The sequence below is a fragment of the Petaurus breviceps genome, unplaced genomic scaffold (assembly GCF_028583685.1).
Source record: "Petaurus breviceps papuanus isolate PSGF00001 unplaced genomic scaffold, PetGlider_PUasm1.0 90977, whole genome shotgun sequence".
Classification (NCBI taxonomy): domain Eukaryota; kingdom Metazoa; phylum Chordata; class Mammalia; order Diprotodontia; family Petauridae; genus Petaurus; species Petaurus breviceps.
Genome location: NW_027187391.1, coordinates 9,026,147 through 9,036,899, shown reverse-complemented (window position 1 = coordinate 9,036,899; position 10,753 = coordinate 9,026,147). Strand labels below are relative to the sequence as shown.

The 10,753-nt window shown below is 40.8% G+C and overlaps 1 long non-coding RNA gene across 1 annotated transcript in view; it reads left to right on the top strand.

Annotated features, from left to right (window-relative positions):
• Positions 1-9,924, top strand: part of LOC138153117 (uncharacterized) — a 14,740-nt gene extending 4,816 nt beyond the window's left edge. The window contains exon 3 of the long non-coding RNA XR_011166304.1: positions 9,723-9,924. This is a non-coding gene — a long non-coding RNA (uncharacterized lncRNA). The remainder of the gene's footprint in view (positions 1-9,722) is intronic.
• Positions 9,925-10,753: the final 829 nt, after the last annotated feature.

Below are 10,753 nucleotides of genomic sequence, written 5' to 3'. Positions count from 1 at the left end.
GGGATAATATTTGCCCAAGCTAAAAGGTTTATAGATGGTTTAGTGAAGGATTCATAGGTGTAGCTTGTTATTGTTCCAAGCAGAAATAAACAGTTCATGAATTTTGCTAGGCAGAGTGCTGACAGGGGGAAGGGGCAGAGTTAATAAATGCTCTGAGGCTTGGGGGCAGGGGGAGGGGAATGTGATTTTACAAACTAGTTTTACAAATTAATTTTACAAACTGATGTTACATAGACACCCCAAGCACCCCATCACTCTCATTAATCAGATTTCTTGAATAAGCATGAAGAAACACTTGACCTTAGACCTAGTTATCAATAATAATTCAGTTAAATAGGAAAATACTCAATGCCTAAATCCTGTGTTTATCTTATCTTAATTCTGTGAAGAGTTCAATAATCCTTTTCAAATGTATTATGAAGAACACAATAGTAAGGTAAAGTATAGAGGAGAGTAGTTTTTTTTTAATAATACTTATTACTCTCCGCTAACTTTTATTCTGCTACTAAGTAGTGGAACTTTGAATTTTTCATGGTCAGGTGGAAGAGGGTAAAAGATTTAAAGGTCGGATTTTTTTCAGTGGGAGAATAATCAAAAACAAGTTTATTGAGCATCCATTGTAATCTTCTGAATCTAGCTCTTAAATCTTCTGGGTCTCATAGTCCTCATCTAATATGATATGAAAGGTTGAACTAGAAGACCTCAAAGGTTCCTTTCTGCTCTGTCTATGATCCTGCCTGTTCAGAATCATTAACAGAATATATTTATAGCTGTAAAGAATCTTAGGCATTACCTAAGCATTACAGAGAGAAAAGTGAGGCCAGGAGAAATTAGATAACTGGTCCAGGTCATAAAGGTTGTGAGTCCCTTGGGGGCAGGGATGATCTTTTGCCTCTTTTTTTTTAATCCCCAGTATTTAGCACAGTGCCTAGCAACACTTAGTAAATGTTTATTGACTGACACAGATGACCTCAGGAAAGCAGAACCAAAATTTGAACTCAAGTCTTCTAACTCCAAAAATAGCAGTCTTTCCATTACATCACCCCTTGGATTCCTTCTGTAATCCGCCACATAATTGAGAGATTATGCCATTGTATGGGATTTAGGAGGTGACTGTTCAGATACTTTCTTAGGCCACTAGGGCAAGCAGACCCAGTTCCAAGTGAAGAGGGTACCCACTAAGAGGGTTAGGGTTGCTCTGGAGACCCCAAAATACCAACATGCCAGGTCCTGCTGAATGAATTCCACTCAAATCTTCTCAGCCAAAGTAAAGTAAAATGTATTAAAATTTCACTTGCATTAGACACAGAATAAGTCTGTGCTAGAAAATTCTACAATGCTCTCACTATTCTATGGCATTCTATGGAGCTCTCACTACACATGACATGAGATGGGGTCTTATATACAGAAGGTTGTGGGAGGAATCTAGGGATGGTCTAGAGGAGTTTGGGGAGGGTCTTCAGGAGGAGTTAATGAAGTCAGTGAGTGATTAAGAGTGGGTAGTAGCTGGAGGCTACAGACAATGGTGGGCTAGGCCAGTTCAGGGGTGGGAAGTCTAGCTACAAGACCTGCCTCATCAAATGGGATGATTCAATCAAGAGTCCAAGGGAAGTTCCCAGAGGACTCAAGGAGAGCTCAAGGGGGCTCCCAGAGAGCCCCATACCTCATTATAAGGGTATGCTGGTAAATGTTTAACAAGCAGTTCCTAAAAAAAAATACTCATGATACACATTAAATTTTTTGTTGTTGTTTTTTGGAGGGGGGAAGACAGGGCAATTGGGGTTAACTTGCCCAAAGTCAGGAGGCTAAGTGTTAAGTGTCTGAGGTCTAATTTGAACTCAGGTTCTCCTGACTTCAGGGGAGGTGCTCTATTCACTGTGCCACCTAGCTGCCCCTACACATTTAAATTTAATCTGCCTCATTAACATTTTCTTCCTTACTCTTAGTCTATAAATCAGGCCTCAATTTATACCATTTACTGATTTAAGAAGTGTGAACACTCATATTGAAAACTTGATGATCAGCTCACCAGGAAGAATTCACTCTAGCCCACCCCTTCCAGGGTTCCTATGTGATTCTGCCCCCAAACTGTGAATGAATAGCTCCCCCAAATCCAGGACCAAGATCCATCCTTTGTTGTTCTGTGCTCTAAGAATATTTGGGGTATGGGGAGAAGAGAGAAAAGGGAGGAAAAAAAGTTGTAGGAGCCCTTTTATTGACCAACACAAAGGGATGACTCCCCATACTAGTCTGTCCCACAATAGTGGGAGCCAACCGCAGTCATAGAGACCCATCTTCCAAAAAGCTATCAAGGGATAGTATCCATATAAAGGCTCATAGGAACAGACAAAAGCCCATATAAAGACTCACCTGTAAAATCCTCTTATTGATTAGGGAGCTCTCTTGATCAACCTTCTGCACTTTGATTCTCTATTTCTGTATAGAATGTTCTCTCTCTAAATTCCCTCCTCTTGGCAGATCCTGGGCCAAAAGGAGTCAGCATATTCCTTGCTAGGCAGGTAGGTGGCATAGTGGACAGAATGTTAGACTTGGAGTGAGGAAGATCTGAGTTTGAATTCTGCATTAGACACTGTGTGGAACAAGTGAAAACTTCTCAGGTAACATCTCAGAAATCCCAGAAATCTGAATGGAATTATAGTAAAGCACCAAAGACTTAGGACTTAACAGCCTGAAATCCTTACTCTATTCCCCTGCAGCAGCAGGTTTTGCTGAGCCTAGATAATATGTAGGAAGGGAAAGTACATGTTCCTTAAACTTGGCCATAGATTTCGTTTCCCCTTGACCAGCACAAGTACAGATTTAGAAAGATTACTGTGATCTATAGACTGGTTCTAGTGTTCCAAAAACCCCAAGACATATAGGTATTTCCCACCTCCCTGGCGATAGTAGAAGGGTTATTATGACTCAAAAGTCCCCAGTATACCCATTATTAATGAGATATTGTCTGTTTTCATATCCATGTTTTGGCTATATTAAGGGAGTTGACATTTATCTTGTTGTAATACTGATGATATATTTTGTCTGTTTCCTGTTTGCAAGATATGTACCTTCTGCTTTTGATCTTACTGACACCTCACCTGCAATGCCAGCAAATTCTTTTGTGGTTAGATTGTGAGCCTTAATTCCTAATTAATGGGAACAGGACAGGACAAAGGGAGGGGAGTTGGGAGAATTTGGGTATATAAACCAGCTTTTTACCTACTGAATTTCGACCTCTCCTACCAGACTGCTTCTGGTTGTGATGATGTCCCCTTCTCAAGAGATTGTGTAATAAATCTTTCCTGTCTTTACTTAGAGACATCTCTGCTTATTTTATTTTGGGCAAGGGTCTTCTTATCCCACGAAGACACCTAACCAGAACAGAAGGCACTTATAATCTCTCTCAGTTTCAGTTTTCCCATGTATAGGATAATAATAGTACCTACAGCACAAGGTTAGTGTTAGGATAAATAAGAGAAAGTGTAAAGCACTGGGCAAACCTTAAAGGGCTATATAGATGCTAGATATTGTCACTTTTATTATACCCACTGATTCTTCCAGACACTCCTGCTGTTGTGGTTTAAACCCAGGGACACCAAAAACTGTTTTCCCCCCTACCCACCACCCCAAAACATCCCCTCCTCCAATCTGCTCTCTCCCATTTCTTCTCCCACACCCCCTCCAATTTTCCAGTAGGGCACGGTGGATCTCTATGCCTGTATATCTTATTTCCCAGTAACATATAAACATTTATTATAGTATATATAAACATATATTAAATATTTCATTTTAAAGCTTTGAATTCCAGATTCATTCCCTTCCAACCTTGTCACACTCCCTTACTGGGAAGATAAGCAATTCAATATAGGTTGTATATGTGTAGCTATGCAAAACATTACCATAGTAGATATATTGTAAAAGACTGATTATATTTCCCTCCCTCCCATCCCACCTCCACCTCCCACATGTTTTATTCTCTACTTTGATCCTGTCCCTTTTCAAAAGTGGGTGCTTCCAACTTCCTTCCCCCCCTGCCCTCCCTTCCATCATTCCCCCTCTCATCCTCTTCCCCCCTACTCTCCTGTAGGGTGAGATACCCTATTTAATGTGTATATCATTCCCTCCCTGAGCCAAATTCAATGAGAATAAGGTTTTACCTTTTTATCTTCCTGTTCTTCCCCTCCATTGTGATCATTTTCCCTTGCCTCTTCTATATGAGATAGTTTACCCCATTCTGTCTCTTCCCATCTCCTCTCATTATATTCTTCTTTCACCTCTTAATTTCACCTTTTAAGTATCTTCGCTTCCTGTTAAATTGATCCTGTACCCTCTATCTATGTATACCTGTACACATATATACACACATTCACATATATATTCATATGCCCATATACCCTCCTATATATACATATATACACATTTCTATTCCCTTCAACTATTCTCATACTGAGAAAAGTTTCGTAAGTTACAATTATCGTTTTTCCATGTAGGGATGTAAATAGCTCAACTTTGATAAGTTCCTTATGATTTCTTTTCCCTGTTTACCTTCTCATGCTTCTCTTGCTTCTTGTATCTGAATGTCAAATTTTCTATTCAACTCTGGTTTTTTTCATCAAGAATGCTTGAAAGTGGGGCAGCTACATGGCTCAGTGAATAGAGCAAAGGCCTTGGAGTCAGGAGGACCTGAGTTCAAATCTGGCCTCAGACACTTGACACAATTATTAGCTGTGTGACTTTGGGCAAGTCACTTAACCCCAATTGCCCCCCAAAAAGAAAAAAAAAGAATGCTTGAAAGTCCTCTATTCCACTCAATATTTTCCCCTGAAACATGATACTCAATTTTGCTGAGTAGGTGATTCTTGGTTTTAATCCCAGATCTTTTGACCTCCAGAATATTGTATTCCAAGCCCTTCCATGCCTCAGTGTAGAAGCTGCCAGATCCTGTGTTATCCTGATTTCGTTTCCACAGTATTCAAATTGTTTCTTCCTGGCTGCTTGTAATATTTTCTCCTTCATCTGGGAATTCTGGAACCTGGCTATAATATTCCTAGGAGTTTTCTTTTGGGGATCTTTTTCAGGAAGTGATTGGTAGATTCTTTCAACCTCTATTTTGCCCTCTGGTTCTAAAACATCAGGGCAATTTTCCTGGAGAATTTCTTGAAGGATGATTTCTAGGTTCTTTTTTTGATCATGGCTTTCAAGTAGTCCAATAAATTTTAAATTATCTCTCCTGGATCTATTTTCCAGGTCAGTGGTTTTCCCAGTGAGATATTTCACATTGCCTTCTATTTTTTCATTTGTTTGGATCTGTTTAATAGTATCTGGATTTCTCATAAAGTCACTAGCTTCCATTTGCTCCAATCTAATTCTGAAGGAATGATTCTCTTCAGTGAGCTACTGAGATTCTTTTTCCATCTGGCAAATTCAGCTTTTCAAGGCATTCTTCTCCTCGTTGCCTTTTTGAGCCTCTTTTGCCATCTGACTTAGTCTATTTTTTAAGGTGTTATTTTCTTCAGTCAAGTTGTTGACACTCATTTCATAATTTTCTTGCATCGTTCTCATTTCTCTTCCCAATTTTTCCTCCACTTCTCTTATTTGGTTTTCAAAATCCTTCTTAAGGTCCTCTATGGCCTGTAATCAGCTCGTATTTTTCTTGGAAACTTTTGGTGCAGGAGTTCTGACTTTGCTGTCTCCCTCCTGTTCCATACTTTGATCCTTTTTTGCCCCCAAAATAGGAGTGTAAAGTTGGGTTGCTCTGTTTGCTTTGCTTCCTTTGCCTGATCATGTTGCCACTCAATTACTTGAATTTTGGGCTTTTTGCCACAGTTGGACTCTGCCACCAGACAGGTTAGCTTTGTCCCAAATCGCTGGGGTTTTCTCAGCTGCCATAGCTGTTAGTTGGGTGCCCTCTCTGAAGCCTCCACATTCTCTGGCAAGCTGTTTGCACAACCCAGGACCTCCACCCTAGACCGTAATCCACATCCAAGCAGGTTAAAGCAAAAGCAATTACCTCTCATACTGATCACTTGGTCCCCCTACAGTCTTCAAGCCAGGAGCTGAAGCTGCCATGTGGTGGCGGCAGCATGGCAGTGGCACTTCAGTGGCTTCTTGCCCTGGGGGCAAAGGCTGACCACACTCCCAAAAAACCAGCTCCCAAAGTCCACACTGCACTGACCTCTCACTTTGTCCTTAGCATCTATGGGTTGATAATTCTGGAAACCGCCACAGCTGCTGGTGATCTAAAGTCCCTGCAGCCGGTCAGGCCCACCCTGAGGCTGAAATCTCAGGCTTCTAAGGGGGCTGGGGTGGGCCCCCAGAGGGCTGTGCTGGATGCCTACTGCTGGCCTGCCGGGCTGTCCTCAGCAGGAGGTTAGCTTCTCTGTGTCATTTTGTGGGTTCTGTAGCTCCAAAGTTTGTTCAGAGTCCCCTTTTACATGAATTGGGGGAGGTGGAAGCCAGAACCCTGAGGAAGTCCTGTTTCTACTCTAACATCTTGACTCCGCCCAAAACTACTTCTATAGGTGCTGTTGTTTGGCCTTAATTCTTGAAGAGGACCATAACAATCAGGGAGCTGATGCCATGACATGCAAGTGAATTGGATTTAAATGAGGGAGGGCTGTGCCAAGTCACCAGCCTCACTTTCTCCCCTGGAGCCATCTGGGTCCAGTTGCCAGATATGAATCAGGACAATTGGGGATGGCCCTGAATGCAGTTAGAGACCTTGGTCTTTTTAAGCTGAGACTTGTTAAAGATCTTACTGCTTACATAAATAGCTATCAAGAAAATAGGGAGAGTAAAAATTAACCTTGGGAGAGACTTATAGTCAAACTCCATGCCTTTACTTTCAGTATTCCCAGTGCCTGGGTAAAAAGAGTTCTGGGAAACAATTCTCTCCCTTTCACCTCTTGAAGGCTTACCACTTTTCTTTTCTTTTTTTTTTTTTTGCTTACCACTTTTATAAATATGCAGCCTCTTTCAGGAAACCTAACTTAAAAATCTCCAATAAGAAATGATCTTTCTTTCCTTGGTTCTTGAATAGCCCTTTGTACTTGTCTTAATGTTTTTATATATTCTATTTTGCACTATGACTCTGGATATTTATCATATTATCAATTTGTATATTCTGTATTTCTCCTACAGGATTGTAAACTCTGAAAATAATAAATATGCCTTAATTGCATTTTTATCTCCTTAATCACCTAATTTAATAAATACTTAATAAATGGTCAATGAATGAATGGAAAATCTTAACTGTAATTCAAATTTATAGTAGTGCTTTATGAGGCTTTGCAAAGTGTTTTTCTTATGCTAATCAATAAATTCTATATGCATTAAAAAAAAAAAAAGATCTTACTGCTTAAGCCAGGCTACCTTGCCTGCCCTATGAGTGGCAGTTTGTTGGTCGTTGGTAGGGATGACTGGGCCTTTCTCCATGGGAGATAATGGCTAAGAGGGCTGAGCTAGAAGCAGGCCTGGTGGTCTGAAAGGTATTGCAACATCTGGGGGGTTTGTTTCTATTTGCCTATGGACCACAGTTGGTTAGCAGTTGTTGCTGGCCATGGCAAGGTAAATAGACCTTCCCTTCCCCCTCCACAATGATTTCTCCCCTAGATGATGGTTGTAAGGGCTTGACTAGAAGCAGGTCTGGTGGTTTGGGGGCCACTTCCATTCTCAGGGCTCTTTTGTTAAGGTTATTGGACTGTCTCCCTCCGGGTCTGAGGAGACAACATGGTCCACATTATGGTGGTTTGACCTTCTTGGCATGTTCTGCTTCCTGTCTCTCTCAAAGGCCTCACCTGCTTCAGTGTGTATGTGTCTGTATGTATATATGAAAATACACGAAGTTTTAATAATCATTTTGTACTGTAGGGGAAGGAACTGATAAAGTAAAAAGTCTCTGGGACACACACATACACAATTTCTTTGTAATTTCTGGAGCTGACCTGTTCAGTTACCTCATTCACTGCCTTACTAAGGTGCACTTGGACCTCTACCTACCTTAGCCGGCAAGGTGCTGGAGTATGGAGACTGCCTAGAGGCTCTTGCTCAGTCAACTGCACCTGAACACTGAAGGAATCTATGTTTATACCAGTTTCCATGGCCAATGAATAGTAGTGAAAAAATAATGAAGTACCACTGAAAATAAGGGAAAAGAAGCTTCTGGTAGAGATCTCTACCCCTCTGAATAATGCACGAAGCTGTCTTCTACTCTCTTCTAGCTTGGGATAAATCTGGGCATTAAGCCGTATAGAGATTTATAAAATAAAAGTATCCGATCTTTGAAGCCATCTTTGCAAATGATTTGCCATCATGGATTGATGCTCCAAAGGAATCTGTAACTACTGTAGCCAGTTGGGTTTGGTACTATGCTAGATACTGAAAAAAGAACCAAAAAACCCAGAGTAGCTAATTTTTGACATTTTAAATTTTGACAATTTAAAACTAACATGCTAATATAGGTAAACCAGTATAGAACATACTGACAGCAAAATATTAAATCAGCATATGACTACTCAGAAAAGTGCTTTTCTTTTTCCATGGTCTATAAATGATTCTCAGGACTTTTTCACCACTCCCTCAGGGGCCCCTCTGGCCCCTCCTCTGATTGATGATTTCCTTCCCAGAACTTTTAGATGAGGAAATGCCCAGGCTAGCCCTGCTTTCTTCTCTTATGGCTCTACTCCTGACTATTTGAACCTTTCCTCCTTGGGCCCCAGCACATACCTGCTTGTCCCTACTTTTTAGCTCCCTTTTATGTGTTGTCTTCCCCCATTTGAATGTAAATGCCTTAAAGATGGGGGCTTTCATTCTTTTAGCTTGTTTTTAACACTCCCAGCACTCAGCCCTCTGCTGGACACATAGTACATGCTTAACAAAAACTCTATTTATCTATCTATCTAATTATGGGATTCCTGAATTAAAGGAAACATGAAGAAACAACACTTACCTTACCTTTCTTCCTATGATTACTAGTGACTAATATTTATACACATGAACTTTTTGTGTTGTTTTGGTATATGCAGTTCTTTTACCTAAATTATCTGTGTAATTGTCTTAAATAGTGAGGTTACTAAAGAGCTCTCTTCAGAGTCAGGAAGACCTAGTACCAAGTCCTACATCAGCCACACATTGGCTGTGTGATTCTGGGAAAATTGCATAACTAAGAAATGCATAAACACAGTCCCTGCCCTCAAGGAGCTTACATTCTAAAAGGGGAGACAACATATAAATAACCATATAAGACAGGTACGAAGCTTATGTAAGGTCGTTCATTTTTTTTTTTTTTTAAGCAATCGGGGTTAAGTAACTTGCTCAAGGTTACACGGCCAGTTATTTCTGGGTGTGGTGCTGAGTGTCTGAGCCCGGGATTCGGGATTCAATCTCCAGGTCGTCCCAACACTGGAGCCGGTGCTCTTACTCGCTGAGCCACCTGGCCGCCCCTAAGCAATTAGGGTTAAGTAACTTGCTCAAGGTTACACGGCCAGGTGTTTCTGGGTGGGTGCTAAGTGTCTGAGCCCGGGATTCGGGATTCGGGATTCGATCTCCAGGTCTTCTCAACACTGGAGCCGGTGCTCTTACTTGCCGTGCTACCTGGCCGCCCCAAGGGCGTTCATTTTCAAAGAGAACCAATGACATCACAGGGTGAGGTCTTGAGTAGCATGTGAATTAGATTTAAGTGAGGCAGAGTTGTGCAAAGTTGCCAGTTTTACTCTCTCTTCCAGAGTTATGGAAGTCCAGTGGCAAGACAAAAGTCAAGATGACTGACAATAACCTGGGATGCAGTGGATGAGGTGGTGTCTTCGATGCCCTGCTTCATGATATAATCTCAGTGGGAAAATACCAGCAGCTGAAGGGACTAAGAAAGGCCTCCAGTACAAAGTGGGCCTTGAATTGACTCTTAAAGGAAGCCAAGGAACCCAGGAAGCTGAGGTAAGGAGGAAGAACACTCCAAGTATGAGGGTCAATTAGTGCAAGACAAGAGATGAGAGGCAGAATGTCATGTGTGAAGTATAGCAAGTGGGTCAGTGTAACTTAATCCTAGAGTATGGCGAGAGAAGTGAAGTATAAGAAGACTCAAAACTAGGAAGGGACTAGGCGCTAAAGAACTTTATTTTATTTTCAGTTCTAGAGCTTTTTTTTTTCTCCCTCCTATCTCTTTTCCCAACCCCAGAAAAAAGAAAAGAAAAAACAAGCTTTTGTAACAACTATAGATGGTTGAGTAAAACAAATTTCCATATAAAAAAAATGTGTCTCATTTGATTTTATGTCCTCTTTACCATTTTTCATTCCAACTGGTACAATCCATCCTTATAACCTGACCATTGTATAATGTGAAAGTATTTACAGATCCTATACTTGATTATAAGCCACCATGGGGGGGAGGGGAGGGAGGGGGACAAAATGTGAAATTCAAGGAATTGTGGAATTGAATCCTGTAAACTAAAAGGAAACAAACAAATTAATAAATTAAAGTAAAAAAAAATGTGTCTCATTCTTCATATTTTTTCTCTGCCAGGAGATAGGGAGTATTTTGTATTACTAGCCCTCCAGAATCATGGTTGATTCAGAGTTCTGAAGGATAAGGAAGTTTAAATGCCAGCACAGCTTCTATTTGATCCTGGAGGTGATATGGAGCTACTGGAGCTCAATGAGCAAGGAAATAATTTAGTAAGACTTGTGCTTTAGAAAACAAATGAAGTAAATTTAAGTTTATTACTTCCAAAGAAACCTTCTGGCCAAAGCCTAGGAAATG